This window comes from Leptodactylus fuscus, chromosome 5 (assembly GCF_031893055.1).
Source record: "Leptodactylus fuscus isolate aLepFus1 chromosome 5, aLepFus1.hap2, whole genome shotgun sequence".
Taxonomy (NCBI): Eukaryota; Metazoa; Chordata; class Amphibia; order Anura; family Leptodactylidae; genus Leptodactylus; species Leptodactylus fuscus.
This window is the reverse complement of record NC_134269.1, coordinates 12168565-12194854: the sequence shown is the minus strand read 5'-3', so window position 1 is coordinate 12194854 and position 26290 is coordinate 12168565. Positions and strand designations below refer to the sequence as shown.

The window sequence follows — 26290 nt, the reverse complement described above, 5'->3', positions numbered from 1 at the left end:
TTCACCCCTACTGGGACAGGAATGAGGACAATTAGAAGGCCGGAGTTCAGGAAACCTTCAGAATTAGATTTGGCCAAATCGCACAAAATGGCTGGTACCACATAAAGACCGAAAAGGGATCACATGACCTCGGGCCAGGCGGCCTTCCCCATAATACCTTGCAGGCAGTCCTCAGCCAATCACCAGCGACTCTGGGTGTGAGGTCACTTCTCATTCATTCATTCCACCTAGAAGAAAAAGGCGGTGTCCTGTTAGTTGTTCAGATTCTTAAACCTCCATTGAAATAAGTCTACGGTATATTTTTAAATCAAAATTCAGTCATCGAAGTCCAATTCCTGAAGCAGATTTTTTTCTGCCAGAGGGTGTATATGTATTATGTAATGTATATGCCAATAAGACGTCACAGATTTCAGGTTATGGACCAGCTCTGTGACCACCTCAATGACTTGGCTACTGGTCGGAGATTTCAACATGATTTTCTCAAAGTATTCAGATGTTAGTGCAAAATAGACCCCTGCACCGTGCACAAACCCACCTAATGTGAGAGCTTGGCTATATCATTTGATCCCATGCCTTATACGACCTTTGGGGTGTGGATAACCCCACTGAATGTTTCTACTACTTTTTTCCCATCCTTACAATACCCACATGAGAATCAATAATTTTTTGGGATATACCCCAATCCTTAAACTCCTCACTGCCTTGCACATTGGTACACTTCTTGGTCCAACCACACCTCTGTTTTGGTTCATTTGTCCTCTACCCCAATTCCCATCGACGTTGCCATTGGCATGTCCATGAAGCTCTTCTTAAGAGCCCCACTACTCAAACTACGCTATGGTCCCACCTAACAAATTATTTCCACAATCATTTGGATTCGGTGTCCTCAGCAGTGGTTTTATGGCAGTCATCCATGTGCTCCAGCCCCGGGAGCTGCAGACGCAAAGTGATGATGTCACTCAGAGCACACCTGCAGCTCCCTGGAGACTCCAGGAGCAGAGACTTCAGACAGAGCAGCAGGAAGAGTTGAGTATCAGAGTTTTTTATGTTTGTTTTTTTTTACCAGGGTCAAAGAGAGGGAGACATTAAACTGTGGGGGCACCAGGAGGATGACATTATATTGTGGGGGCACAGAGAAATGGATGGGAATGAGCAGAGCTAAATTTGCTGCTGCGCGCACATTCTGTCTTTGGAATTTGGGATGTATGGATCTCTATTCCTGAACTATATAGGCCCCAAGTGCTCTAATTCCTGTGAAGGTGTGCATTCTGTCTGAGTACTGACCTCGGCTTGTTTCTTGGCATCATTCCAGTTACCTGTTCCTGCTCTGATGACTATCTCTCTCTTATCCCATTACCTATGCTACCTGGCCTACTGCCTGTTCTAAGCCATGTGCTTGATTGGCATGATTGGGTGGGAGACATAAGATCGTGTAGCTTTGAGGAAACATTCACATATGGCAGTTGTGGTCCGGCTTTTGAATTTCACAGGTGAAACAAACTTATTTACCATGTTTGAGCAGTAAATTAAAAATCTGCACACAGAAAAAAATCCATCAAATCTACAACTCGTTGTTGTTTAGTAACAATTATTTAGTAGGGGGGGCGAGAGGTACCGTATATACTCGAGTATAAGCCGACCCGAATATAAGCCAAAGCCCCTAATTTTACCACAAAAAACTGGGAAAACTTAGTGACTCGAGTATAAGCCGAGGGGGGGGGGGGGGGGGAATGCAGCAGCTACTGGAAAATTTCAAAAATTAAAATGGTCGGAGTTTTTGGGTGCAGTAGTTGCTGGGGAAGGGGAGGGAGTGTTTTGGTTGTCTGTCTGCCCCTTCCCTGAGCTTGAGGACTGTTTTATTTCCCCCACTTGGAATTCAGCCTGGCTGTATATAGGGGATCTGCAGTGCTCCTATTAACCCCTTCCCGACGGTACAGGAGCACTGCAGATCCCCTATATTCAGTAGACCGGGCATTGTCAGACACAGGGAGACCTAATGTGTATGTGTGTCACAGTCATTTTCTACTTTTATATGTATTCTAGGGAAAGGAGGGATTCAGAACTTTTTTTTTTACTATATTTTTTTTAAAGCTTCTTTTTTTTTTCACTATTTTATGGGAGATTCTATACATTACTATCGCGGCTGGTCATAGACCCTTCTTCCCAAAAAAAAAAAAAAAATTTTTTTTTTTTGCTTGACTCGAGTATAAGCCGAGGGGGGCTTTTTCAGCACAAAAACTGTGCTGAAAAATCCGGCTTATACTCGAGCATATACGGTAATTTATTTTTTCCAAAGCAGCCCTGAGTCTCAAAAAGTTGAGAAACAAGAGTGGCCAAAATGAACTAGAAAATTGACTATCTTCTGAAGTATTAGAAGAGTCACCACTTGGCGCTGTGGCTTAGTTGGTTAAAGCGCCTGTCTAGTAAACAGGAGATCCTGAGTTCGAATCTCAGCAGTGCCTTGTCTTTTCCATATTGTGAACATGTGGTCAAACAATCCGATATATGATGACATCTATGTATCTCCCTGCATCAGCCCACATACAGCTCAGGCCAGAAGATTCTTGTGGTCAGCAGTACATAGTTATGATGGTGCAGTTGGTCTAGTTGTCAGGGCAGCGTTCAGACCAGTGGACTTCTCGTTGTGCCAATTATTGGCTCAAAACCTTGGGCCAATTTCAGGCATGATGGTACTTTTATACTTGAGGAGTTTGTGTAGAGGATAGCAGTGTCTTGACAAATGAAATAGCTAAAGATGCTTGGCAAGTAAACCCCACATAAGGCTGAGGCCCCACGTTGCGGAAAAAGAGCTTTTTTTGGTTGCGTTTTTTTCAGCCAAAGCCAGGAGTGTATTGAGCAGAAGGGGAGAAGTATAAGACTTTCCTATATATTTTCCATTCCTTTTGTAGCCATTGTTGACTTTGTCTCAAAAAAACAAAACAAAATCTGCAACAAAAAAACCTGCATTTCCGCAACGTGGGGCAACTAGTCAGGAGAAATGGTCATTGCTGTATGGGCCAGATGGTGACGCTACAACTACTACAACCAGAGAAGATGACATCTAGGAACAGTCCGTAACACACACACAGCGATCCTCTATAACGGTGAGGAAACTCAAGAAAACAGTTTATGCAAAATTTGGTGAACTTCAGCCATCCTTAGAAAGTCTCTCGCCCGGGCTTTAGTCTCTAGGAGCTCTCTCAGCAACACTGCCGCGTTTTCCTGTAAGCCTCTGCAGTGCTTCGGGCCTTCTACTGCGCCTTAAAGGGGCTCTATCAGCAAAATCATGCAGATAGAGCCCCACATATGCGTGCATAGCCTTTAAAAAGGCTATTCAGGCACTGTAAAAGTTAAATTAAACTACCCCGCCGTTTTAAAATAATAACTTAAAAAAGAATGTGCTCTACTTACTGAAGGTGCACGCTGGGCGGGCATTCAGGGTGCGCCGTCTTCTTCTTCCCCGCCTCTTCTTCCTCTGACGTCTCCGGGTCCCGTCCTCCTCCGGCGCTTGCTCGCGGACACTGATAAAAAAAAATAGCCCGGGCGCATGCGCAGTAGCCGTAGTAGAAGCCGCGTGCTACTGTACATGCGCCCGGGCTATTTTTTTTTTTTGTCAGTGTCCGCGAGCAAGCGCCGGAGGAGGACAGGACCCGAAGACGTCAGAGGAAGAAGAGGCGGGGAAGAAGAAGACGGCGCACCCTGAATGCCCGCCCAGCGTGCACCTTCAGTAAGTAGAGCACATTCTTTTTTAAGTTATTATTTTAAAACGGCGGGGTAGTTTAATTTAACTTTTACAGTGCCTGAATAGCCTTTTTAAAGGCTATGCACGCATATGTGGGGCTCTATCAGCATGATTTTGCTGATAGAGCCCCTTTAAGTCAGCAACAGCCTCTTACAGGTCCTCACAGCTCAGAATCTGGGCCCAAACTGGCTGCTCCTCGTCACTTCCTTTGGACCGCACCATTCAGCAGGCAGAAACAGGGAGATTATCGTCTCTCGCATTAGTACAGTCCTAGGCTATAATTCCTTCACACCAGTAGGAGGCAGCAAAACAATACAGATAAGTCAATTTCACAGAAATGTTGGTAAGGGGCACCTGACTCCTACATATACATAAATCATCTCAGCACAGTAGAGATTGAGTGCCAGCTATGGTGCAATGTTGGGACGCGCCAGCAGACATCAAAGTAGAGGAGGAGTCGTCCCCACAGAAGGAAGTGAGGACAGGAACACAGGTAAGTATGATGGGGTGGGGACGGTGGGCTGAATTAGTTAGATGGGAAGGGGTAGTTAAAGGTGGGATATCTAGGAAGACAGGGAGAGGGTGTGTGAGTCAGCTCATGCAATGCATCAAGATAGTTGTAGGTTAAGACAGCAGGAAGCTACACCATGTAAACAAATGCAGAGGATGCCAAAAGCTCTCAGAGACACCCAGAATTCACTCAAAACACTGCTAAAGGTATTTGGGTGCACTTATTAACCCACTGATAGCACTAATAGTCCTTTTTTCAAAATATTTTTGGCCCAGAAAACCCCTTATCATGTGGTAAAATGAATTGATATTATTATTTTTTAATACTATATTCCTGCCCATGGAACGGCTCCCCTGTTGTAACCCAATTCCTGACCTGCTACGTTCTACCTCTGTCTACGCGTCCTGCTCCTTGTTCTCTTATCTCTAACCTGACTTTGTGCCTTCAAACAAACGTTAATAAGAAACCGATTTCAAATAGATTTGAGTATCCGCTCATCCATTGGAGGGGTCATGGTGGTATATGAGTTACTTCCTAACTGGGAAACCAGAAGAGCCATGGCAAAGCTTTGTGGTTTGTTTCCCTTTAAGGAGATGTGCCAGAAAAGCATCACTATGGCAACTCCTCGTTAGTATAGTGGTAAGTATCCCCGCCTGTCACGCGGGAGACCGGGGTTCGATTCCCCGACGGGGAGGCTAAAGTATTTTGTTAGTATTACAAGCAAAATTGACAAAAAGGAGATAAAATATTGAAGACAATGATAGAAACTGTTTATAGCATTTACTCAGAATTAATTTTACAGTGACGGTCAATAAACTAAAAATCACTGTTTTTTACACTCACGTGACGCGTCTTTCCTTCGAGTCCTGGCTGCAGAAGAAGGAAAGGAAAGGTGAAAAAACAAGTAAATATTCAGAAAACTATAGAAGTCTCCTCCACCCGGTATAAAAACAGTCTGTATGTCCTGCAGCCACATGTGTACAGACTCTAAGAAGAAGAACAGGAAGAAGAGGGAGGGACATGAACAATGGCGGACCTGTTCTACCAAACATTGCTATGATGTCCGGCTTATAATGTAGAAGGGAATTACAGGACAAGCTCCAGGACAGGGCTCCGAATATTTCACCCCTACTGGGACAGGAATGAAGACAATTAGAAGGCCGGAGTTCAGGAAACCTTCAGAATTAGTTCTGGACAATTTGCATGAAATGACTGATGTCACATAAAGACATAAAGGGATCACATGACCTCGGGCCAGGCGGGCTTACCCATAATGCCTTGCAGGCAGTCTTCAGCCAATCACGAGCGGCTCTAGGTGTGAGGTCACTTCTCATTCATTCATTCATTTTACCGAGAAGTTAAAAATAGTGACCCACTAGCTGCTTAGATTCTCTGGCTCACATTGGAATGAGTGCGACTGTCTAATAATAATTCGAATCTCAGCAGTGTCTTGTCTTTCGGATATTGGGAAGATGTGGTCAGTACGATGACATCAATGTACCAACCTGCATTAGCCCACAGACTCAAGCCAGAAAATTTTTTGTGCCCTGTGGTACACTGTTAGGACAATGCGAAAGCTACACAACTACTACACCCGGAGAAGATGACACCTAGGAATCAGATCCATGTAGGAGGTAAGACAAGTACACATAAGACTATACTGTGTGCTCCTGTATTACTTGTGTTTATTGAAGGTTATGCTCGGCCTTCTGTAAGAAGAAACCTTCCCCGATGTCCTGCGTCACATAGTCCTTGTGTTTGTGGCCATTACACGTAAGCAAGTCAAACACTTGTACTGCCCAAGCCTAGCTTTTGCACCAGGGCCTGTGAGTCTTAAATGACGCCCATGATCAGATGCCTTGTTTTATCATATGGTGATAATAACCCCTTAAAAACCCAGGATGGTTGTCATGATACTTGGGAGCCTATTGAAGGTTCCCAGGCTTGTGCTCACATCAGAGACAACATAGAAGTCAATGGATTTCTCTATATACTGCAATACATTGCAATCAGATGTCCTAGGGTTCAAGGTCCCTAGCGGGTCTGAAAATAAAATAAAAAAATTAAACTTTTTTTTTTTAAAAAAACACAAAAGTTTAAATTTCCTCTTTCCTTAGATCACATTTTAAAACTAAATAAACAAACGTAAATATAAAGACTGTAAGTCTGTACGTCCAAACTACTAAAATATAAAAACATTTATTCCATACAGTAAACGCTGAAGCCGGGAAAAAAAATCAAGATGTTTCTTTCAACTTTTTGCCTACTATAATAGATGGAATAAAAAGTGATCGAACCATCCGTGTCTCTATGTAGTCTATGACATCAGCGCTATAAGATGTGCGCCTACCACTGTCTATTGTCAGTTACCCATACACAGATGACTCTTCAGTATTGTCTGCTCTACATATGGCGGCAGCCATTTCTGTTTGTCTGAGCCGAATCAACATTTGTCCAGTCTAGTTTAAAAATAAAAATAAAAATGAATATTTTGGAATATTCAGATCAAACTTGACGAATCAGTTCACTCCCCTCTATTCCTGAGCAATATAGGTCCCAAGCATGCCAATTCCTGTAGATGTGCATTTTGCTTTCTATCTGACTGTGTATTGACCACAACTTGTTACTTGTCTTCGTTCTAACCATGTGTTGTTACTTTGCTGACTACCTGTATCTTAATCCACTAAACCTATGCTGTCTGGCCTGTTCTTGGTCATGTGCTGGGCTGGTGAGGTTGGGTCGGAGGTGTAAGATGAGGTAGCTTTGAGGCTCCATTCGTATTTGGCAGTTGTGGTGCAGTTCTTGGTGAGGTTTTCTAATTTACTTAATAAATTTCATCTGAAAATTCAAAAACTGCACAAAAAGTTGCTTCAAATCTGCAGGTTTTTTTTTGTCTTTTAGTAAAAATTATTTAGTAGGGGGGCCGAGAAGTCATCTAATTTTTCCAAGCCAGCCCTGAGTCTGAGAAGGTTGTGAAACATACAGTAACAGGAGTGGCCAAAGTCAACTAAGAAACTGGCTAGTCTCCTTTCTGAAGGAGAGTACAAACACTTGGCGCTGTGGCTTAGCTGGTTAAAGCGCCTGTCTAGTAAACAGGAGATCCTGAGTTCGAATCTCAGCAGTGCCTAATATTTTTGATACTGCGAAGACATTGTCAACAGTCACATTGCTAAGCAATGGCATCAATGTATCAAGTAGAGTTGGGTGAACCCAAATATTTCATACTGTTCTGTTTTTAAGACAATTTTGGACAAACTAAAATGGCTACCATGACATAATTTGCACCCCATTGTATCTTCAGGCCTCAGAATATAATAGGTGAAGGCCCAAGTGAGACCAAAAAAAATAAAAAAAATATTTATATTCACCTTCATTCGCCTCTTTTGGGCCTACTTGCGGCGTCTGTCCATCTGTATTTTCCTCTTCTGGGTTGGATGACGTCACAGAAGAACTCAAGAGCTGTTCTGGTGCTCTTCTGTGACATCATGCACCCTGGGGTCACTGCTGACGCCTGCGATTAAGTAAGAATTTTTTTCATTTTTGTCAACTCCACTTATTTTTGTCACCTCTGCCTGCTATAAGAAGTAAAAACCTTCCCAAATGTCAGGCTTAACAAAGTCCTTCTGTTTGTGACCATGCAAGATAAACTAGTCAACTCGGGCTGGTACCAGTGAATCCCACAGTGGGCCCCGTTCCTTTTGGGGGACCTACTGGATATTTATAGCTTTTTTAAGAGGCAGTGAGGGTCCAGTAATGGCCTCATTAACTTACCTGTCCCTGCTTCTGTTCACTGTAGTCTTCTTCTTCAGCCTACATTACATCATCATAATGTGCAGTGCACATGGTCCATTGAAGGCTGAGGAGTAAAGAGGAGGCCACAAGAAGGAGCGGGGATCGATAAGTGATACACTTCTCCTTGTTTCGTTGTATCCAGTTGTTTAAAAATACAACTGGATCAGCAGAACCAGGGATAAATGGCACCCCGACCCGATTCTTCTACTGATAGAGCAGGAAGGCCACAGGCTGCAAGTTGATTATCAATACTTATCTGTCTTATCTCCATCCCTTCCCACTCCTTCCTGCTGTGGTCAAACATGACATTACAACAGTGAACCCAGAGCAAGAAAGAACTATAGTGGGATCAGTGACCCCTTTACTGTTCCCCCTAATACAGTGGCCCCTTCACTGGTCCCCCATACTGTATGGTTGCTAGTGATGGGGCCACTGGGCAGTGAGGGCTGTAATAGGATAGTCAGGATAGGTCATAAATACCTTATTGGTAGAGGGCAAACACATGGCACTGGGAGCAGAAGGCTCCATTCACTGTATAGCTGCACCTTCACTGCATCTCAGCACTTATTGAAGTTATTTGGAGCTGAGCTACAATGAAGGTGCCGCTATACAGTGGATGGAGCTTTCTGCTTTTGGCCCCGTATTTTGTACAGGACAGGCACTGAAAGCAACTCCATACAGTTGATAGACCATAAAGAAATTAAGCCCGACAACCCCGTTAATAGTTCCCTCTAATACCTCACAAACTTGTCCCCTCCAACAGTATATTAGCCCCCATTACTAACCCCACCACAATATAATGGTCCACATACAATATGGTAGACCAGTGAGGTGGCCATAAAAAATTTGGCCCAGACAACTCCTTTAAAGAGGTTGTCCATAAATTAGTGCCACCCCGGTAGCGGCCAGGGAGGTGTGAAATTAAAAAAACAATAAAAACCCCAAAACATTCTCATCTATCCCCAGCACCCCATTGTCACCCACCAGTTTCATGGTGGTGCCTCATCTCTAATCTGTCTTTGTGCCTGCAAACAAAGGTTAACAAGAAACTGATTTGAAAAAGATCTGTATATGTGGCATGTCCTTTGGAGGGGTCATGTAGGCAGGGCTGCTTTAACCGTACGGCCAACAGTGCCCTATGGTAGTGAGGCCCCCTCGGGAGAGCAGGAATGCTGTCCCTATGTTCTGGCCCCGCTATGTTACACCTGCAACTCCTCTCCATCCTGCAGGTGCTGATGAGTTGAATACAATGGTGAAGTAGGGGGTTGTCCACTCTCTGGTCCACCATTCAGCTGTCTCTGCTCCCAGTGTACTGTTCGGGAGTAGAAGTTGCGACATAATGATGTCACTTCTATCGCTACCTGAAACTGTCGGCAGCAGAGGCAGAAGGGAACGGAGAAAGGTATGTTTTTTTCTTGTTTGATTGGTACTGTGGGGACAAGGCGCTACTTGGAAAGGGGACAAGATCCCGGATGTGGGGGCAACCTGTTGTCCAAAAACAGAGTATCCCATATGTGTTTTTTAAATGTAAAAGTGGGTTTTTAAAACTTTTTATTTTTTATTTTTTATATTTCTACTTTTTTATGCCTTCTACAATCACAGGTCCTGGCCACATTGGCGCTTCCATGGGCACATTTCAGTTTAGTCACAGTTTTTAAGGACTTTGGTTAACTATACCCTCAAGAACATTGAGCGGGTAACCAATGAATAGCTACAGAACTTTCACAGCTTATATTATTCTGAAAAAAAAAGCTATCATGGGTGATTTACGAGGGGTGATCCAAAAGTAATGATAATCGGTTATTTCTAGTGCACACAAAAATAAAAATAAAATGTCCTTTACTCGCTTAGGTACCCACTAGTTCAGGAAAAAAAAAATCACTTAAATAGGCCACGATTCGCGGGAGCTACATTCATTTGAATACGAACTGCTGAGGAGTGAACATCAAAATGGAAAAAAACGAAATCAGAGCTGTCATCAAAAAACTCTGCTTGAAAAAAAATGTCTACCAAAGACATACACAGCGACTTGGTGGAAACATTGGGGGACTCTTTTCCTCCATATTCCACAGTTGCACGCTGGGCCAAGGAGTTTAAGCTGGGAAGAACATTGACGGAAGATGAACATCGTGAAGGACGCTCATCCACGTCCCTCACTGAAAATAACGTGAAAAAAGTTGAAGAAGTTGTATTGGCAGATCGAAGAGTGACAGGCATGTAGCTGAGGTCACAGGGATCTCATATGGCTGTATTCAAAGAATCCTTGCGAAAGAATTGCATATGAGAAAGGTTTCCGCGCGTTGGGTGCCAAGAATGTTAACCGACGAGCAAAAGAAAAAACGAGTTGACATTTCAAGAACAAGTCTCAAAAAGTTCCAAGCAGACCAGGAGAATTTTTTGTCACGTTTTGTGACCATGGACGAGACCTGGATCCACCACTTTAATCCCGAAACTAAACAACAATAAATGACATGGAAACGAGCCAACGAACCGACGCCGAAGAAATTCAAAGTGTCAAGCTCAGCAGGGAAGGTTATGGCGTCCGTTTTTTGGGACGCTGAAGGAATTATTATGGTGGACTATTTGGAGAAGGGAGACACTATTACGGGTCCCTACTACGCAGAACAAATAAGAAGATTGCGGGAGGCTATTAAGGAGAAAAGGTGCGGCAAACTGCAGGCTGGAGTGCTGTTTCACCAAGACAACGCGCCGGATCACAAAGCTGCAGTTGCTGTGGCTGCCGTCCAAGAGGCGGGCTTTGAACTGGTGGAACACCCCCCCCTTGTTCACTAGATCTAGCCCCCAGTGACTTTCTCTTTCCTCGGCTCAAGGAATACCTCCGGGGAAAGAAATTTGACGACGATAGCGACGTGATAACCGCTGTTGGGGATTTTTTTGAGGGTCAGGATCAAGAATTTGTTCTAAGGGAATTCTAAGTTTAGAAAAGAGATGGACTAAATGTATAGACTTGTTAGGAGGCTATGTAGAAAAATAAATTATTTTTACTATATTCATTGTGTTTACTATTGATTATCATTACTTTTGGATCACCTCTCGTATATGTGGCGCTGTGGCTTAGTTGGTTAAAGCGCCTGTCTAGTAAACAGGAGATCCTGAGTTCGAATCTCAGCAGTGCCTTGTCTTTTCAACATTGTGAAAATGTGGTCCAACGAGGACGTCAATATATCCACTTGTTAGAGTAATATGTCAGTTAGCGTTGAGCAGTGGGCTCCCATTTATACTTGTTTGGGCTAAAACAAATTTTTCCTCACCAAAAGCTTTTCATGGACAACTTCCTACAGGAATGTGACTTAAATTTTAGGATTGAAGAGTTTATGTAGTCACGATGTGCTAAAAAAGGAAAAGGCCAAAGATACCTGAGAAGTAGACGCCCATAGAGTGGTCTTAAGACATGGTCGATGCAATATGGGCCAGAAGATGAAGAACTGGAGACGCAACAACATCTACAACCAAATGAGATGACACCTAGGAATCAGATCCATATACAATGTGTATATAGAATAGTATACAGAAGACTTTACTTTGTACTCTAGTGTTAGTTCTATATAAGGTTACACTCTGCCTCTATCAAGGAGAAGAAACCTTCCCAGATGTCAAACTTCACATAGACCTTCTGTTTGTGACCATTAAAGATAAGCTAGTCAAATATATCAAATAAACAACCTACGTAAACGTTCAATAGTCATCTCTGTGTAGCTATGTCCTACTTCACTTCTACGTGTCGGTAGTCGTGGCCGAGTGGTTAAGGCGATGGACTAGAAATCCATTGGGGTCTCCCCGCGCAGGTTCGAATCCTGCCGACTACGTTTTTAGTTTGCTTTCTCTGTTAAAATATTTGATTATAAAAAAACACATCCTGGTGAAATTTAGCTTCCTAGACTTAAGTGATCTCTAAAAACTCAAGGAATGATTCCCAAAATTGTAAAGCACTCCCCTTTCCCTAGATCTGTAAAAAAAAGATAAATAAACAAACAAATTAGACATCCCCTTGTTCGAAAATACCTGAGCTACAAATATCTAGAAATACTTATCCTATACAGCAAACACCATATCTAGAAAAAAAATAAAAATGGCCACACTGCTACATTTTCATCATTTTCCCTACCAAAAAAACTTGAATAAAAAGCTTATTGAATGAAAACATTAGACATTCCCCAATAAATAGTAAGTCTATATAGCCGCCGTATGGAATTATAAAAAAAAATTCAGGATATCGGAATATGCTTATGCGACCACCCCGGGAGAACCGTGCAGGAAGCTGGACTGTCACGGTGACCTTATAGGCACCAGAACTCCCAGGAGAGGTGCACAGGGTAATAGGCAGAGTCAGTTAGATGTGACGCCAGTTGGAGTATTGGGACACCCGCTGGTCCCTGGGCTGAGATGGTGATGTGGGTGCCAGTGCTCCCTCCAACAAGGAGCTTGTGCCCAGGGCTTAGCTGCAAGGAAGGCAATGTCCAGGCCAGGATCAGTAGAAGTGCTCACTGCTTTATTGTAACAGACATCTGCTGGGTCACTTGTCCTGTAGCAGTGAGCTGTGGCACAGTGGCTTGTAGCTGGCTGACACCTTCCCATGTATTAGCAGAGAGTCTAAGATGTCTGCAGGTCCAGATTTTGGTTTACTGCAGGGGTTCAGTTACCTTGTAGAGGTAGGTGCAGGCTGCCAGGGTTATAGCTCTGCTTAGCCTGATACAATCCTGTCCTCTTACTGATAGTGATGGGGGCGCTGTCACAGCTTCTCTGCCCTGCTGCTGCGGCAATCCTCACAGCACACAGTGTCTGAAACACAAGATGGCCACTGCCACACTTCTCCTTCCCTGGCTGCTTACAGAATACTACTTCCTCTCTCTGCTATGACTATTTCCTGTTCCAGCTACAGATCCACCCACTATAGTGTGTGTTGCTATGGAGACCACAGCTCACTAGGACAAGTGAAACCAGAGAATAATAGCTTAACAATAGAGATGAGCGAACAGTGTTCTATCGAACACATGTTCGATCGGATATCACGCTGTTCACCATGTTCGAATCGAATCGAACACCGCGTGGTAAAGTGCGTGAAAACTCGATTCCCCTCCCACTACAGGAACTACGAAAACAGGGACATTGAAAAAAATAGTAAAAACCCATTGGCTGCCGAAAACATGTGACCTCTGATTTAAAAGAACAGCGACGCCCAGGTTCACGTCATTCTGAGCTTGCAATTCACCGGGGACGGAGGTTTCCGTCCATTTAGCTAGGGATTAGATTCTGGGAAGGCAGGGACAGGCTAGGATAGGAAGGAGAAGACAACCAACAGCTCTTATAAGAGCTAAATTCCAGGGAGAAGCTTGTCAGTGTAACGTGGCACTGACGGGCTCAATCGCCGCAACCCAGCTTTCCACAGTGTTGAGGATCCTGAATGTAATACACTGAAAGTGTATTCCCGTATACCCTATATATACCCCCAATCCACGTTCCAACGGTGTGCCCCCCCACCTCCACCCCAGAAACTAACTTGAATACACTGTAAGTCCCCTAACAATAGAATTGGGGCTATATACACCCTCAATTCTTGCTACTGCCATATAGTGGCAGGGTCTGACTGTAAATTCAAAGAATATATTGGGGTTACATACACCCTCAATTCTTGCTACTGGTATATAGTGCCAGGGTCTGACTGGGAACTCAAAGAATATATTGGGCCTACATATATCCTCAATTCTTGCTACTGCCATATAGTGCCAGGGTCTGACTGGGAATTCAAATAATATATTGGGGTTACATATATCCTCAATTCTTGCTACTGCTATACAGTGCCATTTTCTGACTGGGAATTCAAAGAATATATTGGGGTTACATACACCGTTAATTCTTGCTACTGCCATATAGTGCCAGTTTCTGAGTGAAAATTCCCCAAATAATTTGGGGATTCATTCACCCTACATCTCAGGCTCTTGCCATATTCACCCAGGTTGTCAGTGCTGCACCAGCTCGTTACCAGACAGCTCGGCCCAAAAAAACCATTACCTATATAGAGGATTCGGACAATGAAGACAACATGTTCTAAATCTAATCTGTCTGCACCTTCTCCTTAATTAAAATGAAGGCAGCTATTAACTTTCAAATAGCACTGCACAAAGGAAGATCTTATCAGCTTGTCTCATGACATGCTCCTAAAAAGTGTCATTTGTGTATCTTAATGTAAATATAGTTGTATAAGCTTGTTGGGTTTTAGGCACTGTCAAGTTATTCATTACCACCCGCTCCCTTACAATGATGACGCCAAAGTCACTGTGGGTGTTCAGAGCTCACAGCTTTTGTTGACATTTGTCTTGCTCTCTGTCAGTACCAGCTGTCTTTTTGGATACTGTAAAGTTATGTTGACTTTATTAACAGCTATAGAAGCTTTAGCCAGGTTGTGACGGTGTATAACCCCAACAACACTAAGTGGGATACACATTAATAGTCAGTCTATGTACGGTAAACGCATCATTTAAGTAATTTTTTTTCCCTCTCCCCTAATATAACAAAGGAACAGACATTAGACCTAGACTGGGGTTCGAGGCTTGCAAAAATCCAGTATTATTTGCTCTCCATGATGTGAAGTATGTGTTAGACTCTTGAAAAGCAACCAAACATGAAGTCAGCCATGTGTGCCAGTGTGTTACTTGGCAGGCCTTTGCTGGCCCCAACTGTAAGGGTCACTCTCCATTTCCTCCATTTTCCACTCCCCTTCACACCATCTGTGGTGAAGCAATGGGATGCACTGAAGTGCACCGTCTAGCCTCATGTGGGACAGGGACATCAGATGCCACTCCATCCCCCTCGTTTTCCTCCGCCAGCCAACGGTGCGAAGATGAGAGGAGTGTGCTCTGAATGTTTTCTGCCTAGCAGAGGCTACTTCTCACTTACGAAAATGGCCACACTTTGACCTGTATATCAGGCACAATGGTGTAGGTTTCAAAGAAACATGGCACCAACAAGTTGAAAATGTGGGCCATGTGTGGACCGTGTTTGAGTCTGGCAAGCTCCAGATGTGCTACCAGGTTCCGGTCATTATCACAGGCGCCAAAATGCCAGGCCCCAGGTGTAGCAGGGAAAAAAACATTGCCATCTCAGCCAGGATGGCATCCCTGACCTCGGAGGCATTGTGCTGTCTGTCCCCCAAGTTGATGAGCTTCAGCATGGCCTGCTGACATCTCCCCACGCCAGTGTTTTAGCGTTTGCCGCTAGTAGCTGGGGTGGAGGTTGCAGCGTAGTAGGGTTTCAGTCTACTCCTGCCATGAATTTTGGCCTGAGAGAGGAGATAGGCCACCCCAGTTTGCACCCCGGGCCCAGACTCCACTACATTCACCCTGCCTGTCATTAAAGATAAGCAGCATCCCTGACCACAGGCGCTTGTCCATGTGTCGGTGGTCAAGTGAACCTTGCAGCAAAGCGCAGAGCTCTGGGCCCGACTGATGTTATGGGACACATGCAGGTGCAAGGCAGGGACAGCACACCAAGAGAAGTAGTAACGGCTAGGCCCAGCATAGGGAGGTGCCCCAGCTGCCATCTGCTGACGGAAGGCCTGGGTATCCAGAAGCCTAAACGCCAACATCTAAAGGGCCAGCAGTTTTTCTATGATGCTGTTAAAGGCTTGGGCAAGGGGGTGGGTTGTGCTGTACTTCTGCCTGCAATGAAAAGCCTGGGAGATGTGGAGTGGCTCGGAAGAGGCGCATGATGGTGCAGGCCAAAAGGGTGCATGAGGGTGAACTCCAGAATGTGTCAGAGACAGATGTGTAGTTGTTCTTGCATCATATACTTGCACCATACTTGGCTTTGGACTTTAATTTTGTGCCAAAAAGTGGTTAAGACAGTGATCCCTCAGCTAATCCCATTACACTGTCCATTGACAACTCCAGCACTGAAGTTACCATCTCTGGAAGTGGACCACCACTTCTGAGATCCCAAAGGAAGTTGGCAAGAGATGTGCAGTGCAGGAAAAAAGATGAGAAAATAAGTGTAGACTGTAGAGCACAGAGGGATCGGAGAGGACAGAGCTGGGGTCGGCCAGGTATTCCCACAACATGCGCCTATACTTGTCCCTACTGGTGACAGTAGGCCCCTGAGTGGCAGTAATTTGTCCAGGGGGGCCATTAACGTGTCCCAGACCTAGGAATAAGTCTTCCAACAGGGTAGAGTTTTGCATGCCTTTGCTTCTACCTTGTTTTTTTGTTGAATTAGCTTCCCTCCACATCTACACTGCTTTCGCCCCTAAACATCACCCCAGTTTATGCCTTTGCTTCTACCCAGGTTTTTTGTTGATTTAGCTTCCCTCCACATCTACACTGCTTTAGCCCCTAGACATCACCCCTGTCCATGTGGGGTCGGTGGCCTCGTCATCCACCAACTCCTCTTCCAATTGCGCACTGTCCCCTTACTGCAAACCGCACATGACTACAGCTTTCCCTGATGGCAACTGTGTCTCATCATCCTCACTGAGGTCCAGAAACGTCAGTGGCGGGTCTACAACCACAAAATTGGAAGGAAATGGCGGATGCTGCAGTATTTCTAACACCTGTTCCTGGTGCTCGGGCCTGGTCTGTGTTGTACCCTGCACCCTGCTGAACGCAGCTGCCATATCCGGAGTTGTGATGAGCGCATGCTAATGTTTTGTGTCCACTGCAATGGATGGGATAGGATTTCACATAAGTCTGCCACCCATGGCCACTCATGGTTGAGCAACTTGTTCCTCAGTACAAGGACGACAACATATCCCATTCGGCTTGGCAGTATATCATTATGTTCAATATGTCTATTGTACCTGTTTGTGCATTCTCTGTTATTGTTTGCTGATCAAATGGTGTTATTATTTAATACCCTTACTAAGCTGCCCAGATCCGCACATGCCTTTATATATCCTATACCTTTTGGGCTATATATTTAACACCAATTGATTGTATCGTTGTCTACTATTGTTTGTATATCCTGTCTATATGATGGAATCACTTATATTATGTTAATTGGTTTATATTTCTTTTGTATTTTAAGACAAACTGAAGAAGGTCTGTATATGACTGAAACGTTTTTATCGGATGTAAATAAAAGTTCACAGTATTTGGAAGCATATATTCGAGTGCAGGAAATTCATTTATTTATGTGTATTATGGCTATGAGAAGCCTTTTCCTGGCACCGAACGCCTTGACCGAGTGACGGTACACTAAGATTAGAATGGTTGAGCAACTGAGGGAGCTGACTTTGACGAATCCTAGGGTTTTTCAGTTGGAACTACATCAAAGGTCGGTGCTGCTCACACACTCTGCTCAAGAGATGATATGTTTAGTTCCAGCAGTGTGGAGACGTCGCACAACAGCCATTGTTCGGGCAGATACCGGCGTTGTAGGAGTGCATAGAGGCTAGCAGCGACAACTATAGACTTTCAAAACTATCCGCACAAGCGCCGCACTTTCACCAGTAGCTCAGGAACATTGGGGTACTTTTTTAAAAAGATTAGCAGCAATGAGTTAAAAACGTGGCCCAGGCATGGAACATGTTGCGGGCTTCCAAGCTACAGAGCCGATCCCAGGTTACGGCCATTATCACACATGACAACATGCCTGGGCCCAGGTGCAGTGGCAAAAACCACATTGCCGTGTCATCGAGGATGGCATGACTCACTTTGTAGGCAGTGTGCTGTCTGTCCCCCAAGCTGATGAGCTTCAGCACGGCCTGCTGACGTCTCCCCACACCAGTGTTGCAGCGTTTCCAGCTCGTAGCTGGGGTCCACTTAACGGCGGAGGAGGAGGAGGGTGGTGTTTCAGCCCTCCTCCCAGGAATGTTGTGTGGGGAGACAAGTCAGTCCACCACATTTAGCGACGCAGTCCCCGCCTCAAGTACATTCAACCACTGTGCCAAGATTGAAAGGTAGCGTCCCTGTCCGCATGCACTTCTCCATGCGTAGCTGGTCACGTGGAACTTTGTGCAAAGCGTTGAACTTAGGGACCGCCTCATATTTGGGGAAAAGTGCTGGTGTGGACTTTTTGGGCAGAGTGTCCACAAGCCGGGACCCCAACATCTCCTGGGCCAGAATTTTTGAGATGAGGCCGTTGAAGCCTTCGGCATGTGGGTGGGTTGCGCTGTACTTTAGCCTGAAATGAAAGGCCTGGGAGATGGGGAGTTGCTGGGAAGAGGCGCATGATGGCACAGGCAAAAGGAGAAGTGGCAGGAAAAGGGGAGGATGAGGGTGAACTCCCCAAAGTGTCAGAGTTAGATTTGGAGGTGACCAGGATGGTGGTCTGGACTGCAGCGCCAGCACTGTCAACGGTGGGAGAGGCAGTGGCCGCAAGGCCAAACGACGATTATCCTGCGCTTGCTCTCGCCCACTGAGCCCAGGGCTTGCCTTCAAAATGATAGCACACGCAAGAGGTGGTGAGGTTGCTCTCTGCAGATCTCCAACTCATGTTAGACTTGCAAAGTGAGCAAACTGCACTAAATTTGTCATATAACTGACATGTATATGATGGGTCTATCCATTGTCTGTTCATTTTGGTGAAAGTCAGCCTGTCAGCTGACAGACAGCTGTACTTATCGGTGATGATGCCACCGGCTGCGCTGTAGATCCTTTCAGATAGCACGCTGGCAGCAGGGAAGGACCTCCAAAGCGAACAGCGCAAGTTCCAGCCGCAAATCACACTTGGAGACACAATGAGTGTAGGGCGCAGAGGGATGGGAGAGGACAGAGCTGGGGTCGGCCAGGTAGTCCCGCAACATGCGCCTATACTTGTCCCTCCTGGTGACACTAGGCCCCTCAGTGGCGGTAGTTTGCCCAGGGGGTGCCATTAACGTGTCCCATACCTAGGGAAAATTCTTGAAACAGGGGAGAGTTTTGCATCTTTGCCCTTACTGCCTCTGGACATCCCTTTGCCTCTAGCCACCTTTTTCCCTGCTTAGCTTGCCTCCACATCCACACTGCTTTTGTCCCTAGACATCACCCCAGCTCATACCTCAGCTTGTATCCCCAGTTTTTTCTGCTTAGCTTCCCTCAACATCAACAATGCTTTCACCCCTAAACATCACCCCAGTTTATGCCTGTGCTTTTACCCAGCTTTTTTTGTTGATTTAGCTTCCTTCCACATGCACACTGCTTTTGCCCCTAGACATCACCCCAGTCCATGCCTCTGCTTGTACCCCCAGTTTTTTCTGCTTAGCTTGCCTGCACATCCACACAGCTTTTGCCCCTACACATCACCCCTATCCATGCCTCTGCCTCTAGCCATAACTCTGCCACCCCTGGAAACTCATGGTGCAGAAACTGAGGGAGCTGACTTTGAGGGACCCTTGGGTTTTAGAGATGGAACTCCAAAAACACTGCTGGTGGATTTTGTTCAGTTCAAAAGGACTCTGTGTTTACACTTGGCTCAGTCGCAGCTCCAGAACATGCCTTTGAAGGCAAGGTTTCCTTTAGTGGCTCCATCTCAGCAGGATGATGATGGTGAAGCTTGGTTAAATCTGGTGTCGGAAGGGAAAGTGGTTTCTGATCTACATCTAAAGTACTGGAGCATGTTGTTTGGACAATTAACACCTGATCAGAACCCTGTATAGGTAATAGAGTCCGATATTAGAGGACCATTACCGCTAGTAGTGGTTGCAGCCAATTCTCCCCCTTTGCGGTCCTCTAAATCAAAGTTACTCCCAGGACTTGATGCCAAAATGTTATCAATTTGACAGTCAAAATGAAGGTCAATGTGTGGGTCCTCATTCCAATCCACTGCATCAATCCAACACAATGAGGTTGATGGTTCTGGAACCACTTTGCACATAAGTGAAGGTGGCACTACTCAGACAAAAAGTTAAATCTGTACAGGAGACAAAAAAGCGCATACAATGGTGGTGCTCTAAGTCAGAAAATGCAAAATTTTAGTCAAAAAGAAACAAATGCTTGGCACTCACCACAGTTCCGTAAAAAGTTGTAAACTTTATTGATAAACGACCATACACGTCCATGGACGTTTATCAATAAAGTTTACAACTTTTTACGCAACTTTGGTGAGTGCCAAGCATTTGTTTCTTTTTGACTAAAAAGTTCTGGAACCACTGTTTTAGGGGAAAAGAGTTTTAAAAGGGCTAACACTCTGCTGGTGCAAGGCTTTACTCACTCCAAGGGCCAAAAACAATGCTGGTGCAAGGCTCTACTCACTCCAAGGGCCAAAAGCACTGTATTTTGAAGGCTCTACTCACTCCAAAGGCCAAAAACACTGCTGGTGCAAGGCTCTACTCATGCCAAGGGCCTCAATCTCTGCTGGTAGCTCAGCTTAAGGTCCTGTAACTTTGTTTGGAAGGGCTCATGTTAAGGGCTAGAAAAGTGAATTTTGGAAGGTCTTACCACATCTCACACACACACACACACACACACACACACACACACACACACACTTACACTTAAAATGACAGTTAAGGGTGAGGGCTTTTGGATTTCCCATTGTCTATTCCATTTGTGGTTGTCATGGGGAACGTGATTTAAAGGGGTGGTTGTTACTGTTTGTTGAGCTTAAGTTTGAGTTTCTGTCCATCCATTTGGGGAGTAAAGAAGGTTTCCAGGTATTTTCCCACTTTGATAGAGGTTTTTTTGAGTGTGTAAAGTGTGTAGTTGTTAGGCTGTGATGTTGGGGTAATAGAGGGTCTTTGGTGTGTTAGATGCCCCCAGACATGCTTCCCCTGCTGTCCCAGTGTCATTCCAGAGGTGTTGGCATCATTTCCTGTCGTGTCATAGTGGACTTGGTGACCCTCGTGAGACGGATTTGAGTTTCCCCCTTAACGAGTATATGTTCCCCATAGACTATAATGGGGTTCGAAACCCGTTTGAACAGTGAGCGGCTGTTCGAATTGGATTTCGAACCTCGAACATTTTAGTGTTCGCTCATCTCTACTTAACAACATTACACAAATGAACACAGTATGAACATGACAACACATACAAACTATCATAACATGTAAGGCACTTATATGGCCAAATAACCATTCGTAACTCCTGTGAGGGGGTTACATCCCTCCCTTCTTGAATGTAGCACATCCTCGGGCTACCAATAAAACAGAAAACAGTCAATGGCTTAAATATCCCATAGTCCAAAGTAAATGGAATAAACGTTAAATCGGTTAGAACCAAATTAGAGAAATAGAGGTAGAACTTTGGGCAGTCCAAGCATGGTGTCGCCACTATGGCACCAGGTATATGGCTTATTTGTTGAACCGAAGATAAACAAAAGTTTCCAAGGCAGATGATCAGCTGAAATGCACAGTCTACTATGGCTGATCTTGGCATGCTCCTTTAAGGGCTGTAGCGAGCTGTGGGTTTACCCTTGTTTACCCTTTGGGATCTCCTTTGAGAAATTGTTTCAGGCTCTGAGGCCTCCTCTCTGTCAACAGGGAGTACCTGAGTGTCTGGAGTCTCTGATACAAAGTCCTCTAAGGAAATGGAGTCACTTGTTTCCCTTGACACAGAAAGAATCTCTCTTTGCAACGGTGTAACCATAGGTCTCACAAAGAAGTATAAGTTAGGGGAAGCCAAGTCCTAATTCTTTACCATGTTGGCCAGGAATGGGTATACAGGGTAAGGTCCGTCTTGGTAGTGACAGAGCGTGTGGAGTAGCCGGTCACCGACGGGTCACTCTAGGACTTGTATAAGAGGAGGGACAAACTTTGAGATCATCTCGAGACACTAGCTGGGATGGACCTTCTCCATCCTCTGGAACAATTTTACACACTTTAGGGTATTTGGCTCGCCTACATAGAGCGGCAGCCATGGCAGGCCTGGGTACTAAGGCATTGTGATTGGCATTACTGCAGCTGTGGGGGTTGAAACACTACAACCCTCTTCCTCATCCTCAATACTGAACCCTTGGTGTTTAAAACTGTCAAAATCCCTTTTTTCTTGGTTCCTAATCATACTGGTGGTACGTGGCTCACCTGCTGTTGCCTGTGCTGTAGATTCAGGTATAGCGTGCGATGAACGGCCAAGATGGCGATATTGCACAGTGTTGCAGTCACAGATCCTTTTTCCTGCCAGCAGCTCAAGTGCCTCCCTTCTTTTTCAATGGCACAGCAATCCTGTTCGTGACGCCAACTGCAACCACCCTGGGAGAACCGTGCAGGAGGCTGGACTGTCACGGTGACCTTATAGGCACCAGAACTCCCAGGAGAGGTGCACAGGGTAATAGGTAGAGTCAGTTAGTTGTGACGCCAGTTGGAGTAATGAGACACCCGCTGGTCCCTGGGCTGGAGATGGTGATGTGGGTGCCAGTGATCCACTCCAACAAAGAGCATTTGCCCAGGGCTTAGTTGCAAGGAAGGCAATGTCCAGGCCAGGATCAGTAGAAGTAGTCATTGCTTTATTGTAACAGGCATCTGCTGGTCACTTGTCCTGTAGCAGTGAGCTGTGGCACAGTGGCTTGTAGCTGGCTGACACCTTCCCATGTATTAGCAGAGAGTCTAAGATGTCTGCAGGTCCAGCTTCTGGTTTACTGCAGGGGTTAATTTACCTTGTAGAGGTCGGTGCAGGCTGCCAGGGTTATAGCTCTGCTTAGCCTGATACAATCCTGTCCTCTTACTGATAGTGATGCAGGGCATCATCTGAAACCAGAGAACAATAGCTTAACAACATTACACGAATGAATACAGAATGAACATGACAACATATACAAACTATCCTAACACGTAAGGCACTTATATGGCCAAATAAGCATTAGTAACTCCTGTGAGGGGGTTACACTTACTCCAAGGAATTTTTTTTTCCAAAGATTCTGATATCTGTCAAGATATTAAACTGTAGCAAATACTATATACAATTGGTATCACCATAGTGATAATGACCCACAGAATAGAGGTAACGGGTCATTTTATCTGTGCTATGAATACTGTAAAAATAATACCCATAAGAAACTGATGCAAATGCTTTTTTTCCCCCAAAATCCCATCCTAACATCTCTGTGAATAAAAAAATTAAAAAGTTAAGGCTTTAGGAAGGTGGGAAGTAGCAGCTTAGATTATTATGTCAATCTGTTTTCCCTTAGTCCCAATAACAGCACAATTCTGGGGTATTTCTGCTGGTAGGACAGAATGGAATTTTTAAGAAATAACAAATGGTTAAGTAATTAACCCCTCCCCAATAAAAGTAAGGAAGTAACAACCCCCCAATGTGTAATTATAAAGACAAATAAATAAACACATAGGGAAGGAGCCTAAGGGAAAACAGGTTAACATCATAATCGGCACTACCCTTCTGTCCTACCAGAAGCACAATAATAGGGATTTAGCAAAAAGAACCCTAAGGGAGGGCCCTCTTGAAGAACTCTTCATTGGATCATACAATTGAGGCAGGTACCTCTTTACATCTGGGTTTTTAGGACAAATAAGACAAGGATGTAACATCTCTGCCTGTTCGGGTCTCTGCGCCACCCTCTGCTCGCATGCTGCGGCGTTGGAGGCATGTGCATTTTGGTTCTAGGCTTAAAGTTTTTCACTATGTGAACACGGCTCTAGTGCTGTGATTGTATTTGCACCACACCCGTCTTCTGCCCTTGTTTGCCTCTGTTCTTGAAGTGTTAATTTGTGTGATTGACAGCCTGCCTTCCTGTCAACTCCAGGGGCAGGTTCTTCCTCCCTATTTAGTCTTGACTCTCATTCACACCAATGCTTGCTATTGCCTTGTGCGTACCTGCTTCTTACTGTCACTATTTCTGCTTGCATTCTTATCCTTGACCTTTCCTCACTGACTATTCTTTGTACTCCGATTTGGCACTGCATCGCTCGACTGTTTACTGACCCTTGGCTAGTTGACCTTCCTTTGTTGTTGTCCGTCTTGTCTGCATCTTGTGTCTCACATATCCAGGAAGGAACTGTCTTCGTGGTTGCCGCCTATTACGTAGGATAGGGCCTGGCAATAGGAAGGGTCAGTTGGGGGCTTCAGCTTAGGGCTCACTGTCTCTTGTGTCCCATCCCAGGGTTCAAACAGTTACTGGGCAATTGCTGTCCTAGCAATTCCCTAACAAAGGATTTCTTCACATACAAGCTCATAGCAGATAGAGAGATACTAGGAGTCATAACAACTAAAAAAAGAAAAGAAAGAAACAAAAGACAAACTTCAGGATCATTTAGTTCTCTGTGCGAAGTGATGTTGATAATACAGCCGACTGCGGTTGGAGAACACGAGGAGGGGTCATAGCATGTAGATATAACAGGCAGAAACAGTTTTTTGCAGAGGTGGGGACATAGGCAGCTATCACCCTAACATGTGATAGTTCCTTTGCTAGGTAGTGAGAACTTATACTCACAGCTGATAGTTTGATATCTTGCATCTGCACTACTGTTCCTTAACCACAAAAATGTCCCAAAAAGTACACCATCCTTCATCGCAAGCCCTTCTCCTTTCTTCTTACCACTTGTCACGTGTTCCATCCACCCAAAGAAGTCTGAAGCCTTCCAGGTAGACAGGGTGCTGCTCCCTTGCCATGCTTCCTAACTCATGTTGATGTTAGGTTTCTAGGCTGTAACAGAGTCCCACGTGTGCACAGTAAAACAAAGAAATACTAGTCAGCTGACTGTTGGCATCTTCCACGCATCAGCAATAGAAAGAAGAAGTCCGCAATTTAATGCAGGTTTCTCCTCCACGCTTTGTCTGCCTCATGTTGACCGTGCTGTCCTTAGCTCGTGAGGGATGGTAAGGCACATGTACACAGGAAATTCCAGCCGAGCAGGTATCTTCCAAGCTTAAACAATAGACACAAAGAAAATAGTCTGCAGGTTCGATTATAGTTAGCTAGTTCATAGTGCTAGTTTGCTTGAGTAGAGGATTCTTGATGATACAGAGAAAAAGAGTGAAAAAAGAAAGTTAAAGGTTGCTCTCAGCTTGGAGCTCGGTATCAAGGCTGCCACTCACGCGGCGCCATCTTGGAAATAAATATGACCACATCCCTAATAATGGGTTCTCTAGAAGGTTCTTTATTATGGCATTGACAGCATGTATTAAATTCATACCGTTAGCCATGACTAAGGGGTCATATCCCCGAAACGCGTAGGCTTATTCGTCCTTCTGTACAATATCCTATAATCCAACCCAAACAGAATGCAATCTTAAAAGAACGACACTCTATGCGTTGTAGAGGATTAGGCGCTTCCAACTTCCCTCTCGGAAACCTCAGCTCAGACTTGTCTCTGTCAGAAAGACAACCGTTTGTTCAAAGAGCCCCACCCCGCAGATCAGTCAATAAAACAAATTCTAAATCTAGATTAAAGCCCCAGCTCTAAACTAGAAATTCTAGAAAAGGTTTTAGAAAAGCTCAGAAGATGTGTTAGCTGTGATGGCCGAGTGGTTAAGGCGTTGGACTCGAAATCCAATGGGGTCTCCCCGCACAGGTTCAAATCCTGTTCACAGCGTAGTCTATTGTGTGGATAAAGAAATCAAGCCTTCCAGAAAACTAGAAAGCCAACTTTAAGAAAAAGGCAAAACTAAAAAAGGGTAACAGAAAAGGAAATCCCTAAATCTGCGACAACTTTGGTCCTGCCCTGCCCCAGAATGCAATTCAAACAGTACACTACCTTACAGGAACTAAACTCTATGTTTTGTAGAGGATTAGACCTTTCCAAATTCCCTCTCTGGAACCTCAGCTCAGACCCTTCTCTGTTCCTAAGGAAAGCGGTTGATCACAGAGTCCTAGCCCACAGCTCAGTCAGAACTTTAGAGTCCTAAATCTACATTAAAGCTCCAGCTCTAAAAGTGGAAATTCCAGTAGACGCTTGAGAACGTACTTGCATGAGCTGTGATGGCCGAGTGGTTAAGGCGTTGGACTTGAAATCCAATGGGGTCTCCCCGCACAGGTTCCAATCCTGTTCACAGCGGAGTCTTTTAAATGCTTCAAGAGATCCGACCTTCTAGAAAACAAAATAACGTCGACTTGAAAAGTGAGAAAATGCTGACTAGTGAAAATCAAAAAAGTCATTCATCTCTGCCTATCTGCTCTTACCCTAACCCATAATCCAATCAAGGAGAGATTGAAAATTGCAGCAACTCATGTAACAACTCTGGAAGTCAGCTGACAAAGCTGGATGTCGGCCATATTTCTCCTCCAAGCTTCCTGTAAACAAAGAACTCTAAGTATCACGTTTATTCTGGATTTCTCCTGTTATGTTTACAACTGTTTGCTTGTTTTTCCTCTTTTACTTGCCTTTACTTTTTATATATAGAGAACACTGAACCCTTTAGGTATGA

The 26290-nt window shown here is 44.7% G+C and overlaps 7 non-coding genes across 7 annotated transcripts; all 7 read left to right on the top strand.

The window, feature by feature from the left end:
- Window positions 1–2388: 2388 nt before the first annotated feature.
- Window positions 2389–2462, top strand: TRNAT-AGU (transfer RNA threonine (anticodon AGU)). Its single transcript has one exon. It is a non-coding gene; the product is annotated as a tRNA-Thr (tRNA).
- Window positions 2463–4875: 2413 nt separating this feature from the next.
- TRNAD-GUC (transfer RNA aspartic acid (anticodon GUC)) lies at window positions 4876–4947 on the top strand. The gene has a single exon. It is a non-coding gene; the product is annotated as a tRNA-Asp (tRNA).
- Window positions 4948–7306: 2359 nt separating this feature from the next.
- TRNAT-AGU (transfer RNA threonine (anticodon AGU)) lies at window positions 7307–7380 on the top strand. The gene has a single exon. It is a non-coding gene; the product is annotated as a tRNA-Thr (tRNA).
- A 3729-nt stretch (window positions 7381–11109) lies between these two features.
- On the top strand, window positions 11110–11183 carry TRNAT-AGU (transfer RNA threonine (anticodon AGU)). Its single transcript has one exon. It is a non-coding gene; the product is annotated as a tRNA-Thr (tRNA).
- Window positions 11184–11790: 607 nt separating this feature from the next.
- Window positions 11791–11872, top strand: TRNAS-AGA (transfer RNA serine (anticodon AGA)). The gene has a single exon. It is a non-coding gene; the product is annotated as a tRNA-Ser (tRNA).
- Window positions 11873–25376: 13504 nt separating this feature from the next.
- Window positions 25377–25458, top strand: TRNAS-CGA (transfer RNA serine (anticodon CGA)). The gene has a single exon. It is a non-coding gene; the product is annotated as a tRNA-Ser (tRNA).
- A 380-nt stretch (window positions 25459–25838) lies between these two features.
- TRNAS-UGA (transfer RNA serine (anticodon UGA)) lies at window positions 25839–25920 on the top strand. The gene has a single exon. It is a non-coding gene; the product is annotated as a tRNA-Ser (tRNA).
- The last annotated feature ends 370 nt before the right edge of the window (window positions 25921–26290 follow it).